Here is a 3,839-nt window from a genome sequence, read left to right on the forward strand (position 1 = left end):
CTGGTTTCTTACTGACTCGTGTACTGTAGCATCTGGAATGGAGTCTGTGATCCATGTTTAGTCTAAGAGATCCAAGTATTAGTGTGTGTTTTTGCTGGTTTGCACGTGAGAAAGATTGATAGGCTGATTTTTCTTCATTGATTTGGACAGAGGGTCCTCTGTATGTCAGATAATGGAAAACAAATGCTCTGTGTGTGTGTGTGTGTGTGTGTGTGTGTGTGTGTGTGTGTAGGCTCTGGCCTTTGCTCTCTCCTGCTGTTTCTAATATGCTGCATTAGCTTGAGAGGCCGCCCAATGTAAGGCAGTCTGTAACACAGATACACACAAACACACACATGTGCACAACCTTACATGTACTTAGTGAAAAATGGTAGTTTTGTTATTCTTGAGGTGTGTAATTAAAGCAACATTCATCTTGTGGCTTAGGATAAGAAAAAAATGGATTTGTGTTACATGGTTACCTTGACTGGCATCACCAATCACATGATGAAACCATGGCATAGTGCGATTTAGTGGATATTTTTTATAGTAGTGTAGAGGATTGATGTTCAGGTGAACCTCACAAAAACATGTCATGTTTTACCAAAAAATAAAATAAAATAAATAAATCCATTAGTAATTTGTCCAGACATTTTATTTTTTAGTTTTAGTTCTTTTTAGAATTTTTATTCTTCTTTTTTTAATGTATTGCTGTAATACAGTATGTTATAGTAATACAGCCAAATACTTCTGATTTTTAAAACAAATATAATGGGTAAATTCAGTTTAAATAATATATCATTTTTATCATTATTATTATTATTTATTTGTTTATTTTTTAAATAGAGATACATCCATTTACTTAAAATGTCAGGGTTTGTAAGTCAAATGCAGGAGTAGGAGAAGACATTTAAAAATCATTCCTGGGCCTTTTCAGTAAACATGTATGAAGAAAAAGCCTTTAAAACAACATTTCATGCTAGGTTTAAAAGAGTGGAAAATGAGATCCACTGCTTTTGGGCATCAGGCAAGAGTTCTGTCTCTTTTCATCCTTAATTCAGGCCTGCAGTGATAGCTTTACCTTTAGACTACAGTCCACATTCACACACACCAACAGAAACATCTGCTGACTGTTAACCGCTGCCTACAGAAGGTGATTTTGCTGTATGTCTGTCTGATTTCTCTCATGCCATTTGGCCCTTTCATTCTGACATCTGCTTTTTTTCCCCTGGACTACTTTTTTCTGCATCTCTGTTCTTCTCCTTCCTCCTGAATTGATTTTCATGCTCGATCAGTAACTGTGCTCTCTGTGTCACAGACATTCAGTAAATTATTCTGAAGACTCTGTTAGGAAGATACAAACACACATCCAATCACACAATACCTTACTTACCTCTATACTGACATTTGAGTGTTTTCTAAGACTTTTCTCCTCTTTTGTCATTCTCTCTGCCCTCTGAAACCTCTAATTCTGCTCTGACGCCTGGTCGGAGCTGAGACCACATCACATCTGGAGTTCATTTTACTCAAACACACACACACTTACCCTGCCCTGTGCCACACACTTTCTCCTCTGCTTTAAAACTGTTCTGTCCTCTCTGCTCGCTCTCCCTGTCACTCTTTTTAAACTCGTCTCTCCAAACACTCACTCCATCATTCACTCTCTATTTCTTTCTCTGATTTTTGTTTTTCTTCTTTTACGCCCTCCTACCGCAGCTGTTGCCATTCCCAAACACTGAGTAATAATACCAGCCAGAAAATACGCACTCACACACACTTTGGCCTTTCACCCATAAATACCTCACCCACATCTCAACGAGTTGCACGGCCTGACAGAGTACCAGCAGTTCAATAAGTGAGTAACTGTGTGTGTGTGTGTGTGTGTGTGTGTGTGTGTGTGTGTGTGAATGAATTTCAAACTGTATATGGGAGCTGAATGGGACCTGCTGAGTTTGAGCATGTGTATTTGTGTTTAGTCAGGTATAGTTTATGAGCTTCAGTGAACAAGCAAGCTTGCATGACTATAGAATGGAGAGACTGGGGCTAGTTGTCACATAGGGATGCAGATATGTCTAAGTAACTATGAGGTTTTGTGTGAAAGGTTTAACTGTGTTTTCTGGATAAGGATGGGGCAAGTTGTTTGTGTTTTACATTACTGTCTTTTAAAGCAATATTGTTTTATTTTATTTATTTGACTTATTTTATTTTATTATTTTACTTTCCATAATATATGGTGTGTACAAAGAAATTATATATAATATGTTGCATAATTATTTTATATAATTCATACATAATTTTGTATGTTTTGTAAAGGAAAAGAAAGAAATTAACACTTTTATTCAGCAAGGATGCATTAAATTGATCAAAAGTGACCGTAAAGACATTTATAATGTTAAAATGTTACAAAAGCTTTCTATTTTAGTTAAATGCTGTTCTTTTGAACTTTCTGTTCATCAAATTATCCTGAAAAAAAAGTATGCACACACACACACACACACACACATGAATAATTAATACAATTTTATGTATTGTTAAATAATTACATATTATATTAATTATATTATATTATATTATAAACTGTTTACATGATGTACCTAATCCAGACTTTCTCACTTGCAACCATCAAAAATACAGCTAGTTCTACTATGGTTTATGGTATGCTGCCTTGTGACCAGACACAAAATCACCAGAGGCCCACTCTACACACACATGTCCTGAAATGCACATTTACTGTGTTCTGAACACATACTCACACACTGGATAGCTCAGAGTGCATGAACTGCCAGATTTCAATAAAACCACTGTGACCAGAACAGTTCTGCTCGTCAAAATGACCTGAGTTTAAACTCTCCCACACTACGCTCCAGGTGAAATGGCAGTTCTTTAATGAAGACTCAGGAGGGGCTAACCATAAAGACCATTAAAAGTGATTTGGTGCTGAATACATGTTTTAATACTGTTTCATACCACAAAAAACTCGAGAGAGAGAGATGCTGAGATACAAGGGCATGACAGCTGGAACAACAAAGTCACAGGACAACTTATGGCAACACTAAAACGCCATCCATTAAGAAACTGAACATGTACGTTTGAATAATACAAGTAGGCCTGAAGGTTAAAAAATTAAAGCTGCAGTAATGTTGAGCATTAGCGTCTCCTGCTGGCTAAGACTGTTGCTACACCAGAATCACAACCAAAGCTCAGCATCTCATAGAACAGTTCATCACCTACGGTCTGAGATTCACCACATCACCATAAGACCACTGACACTAGACAGAGAAAAGAGTGTTTGAAATCTTCTCTCTGAATTTACACCAGCTGGAATAGAGATAGAGAGAGGTCAAAGGTCACATCTGACACCAGTGAGCCTTTCATCTAGAGACTTTATAGATCTAGAGCAACTCAATCAGAGCCCACACACACTCAAACCATTTTGTTTAGACACACACACATACGGTATGTATGCATATATATATATATATATATATATATATATATATATATATATATATATATTAATTCAAGCATTTATTCAAGCAAGTGTGCAAATTTAGACTTTTCAATACATAACTTGTATAAATCTAAGACTAATAATCATTATGTAATACATATTCTCTTTATACATGCAGGTATTTGTTTGTTTGTTGGTTTATTTATATAGGCATTAAAAAAGCTGATGATGTTAATTATTTATTTAATGTACAAGGTATTTTATATTTAATTATTTGTTTATTTATAATAACTTCAAATGATATTTGCACATTATTTAATACTTAACGAATTTAAGCATTTTAACTGTAATGCCTTCGTGAAACCCTAGTGCATTTGAAAAAGTCTGCCGAAAGGCGGCGATGTTTCTG

Source organism: Cyprinus carpio, chromosome B13 (genome assembly GCF_018340385.1).
Source record: "Cyprinus carpio isolate SPL01 chromosome B13, ASM1834038v1, whole genome shotgun sequence".
NCBI classification, from domain to species: Eukaryota; Metazoa; Chordata; class Actinopteri; order Cypriniformes; family Cyprinidae; genus Cyprinus; species Cyprinus carpio.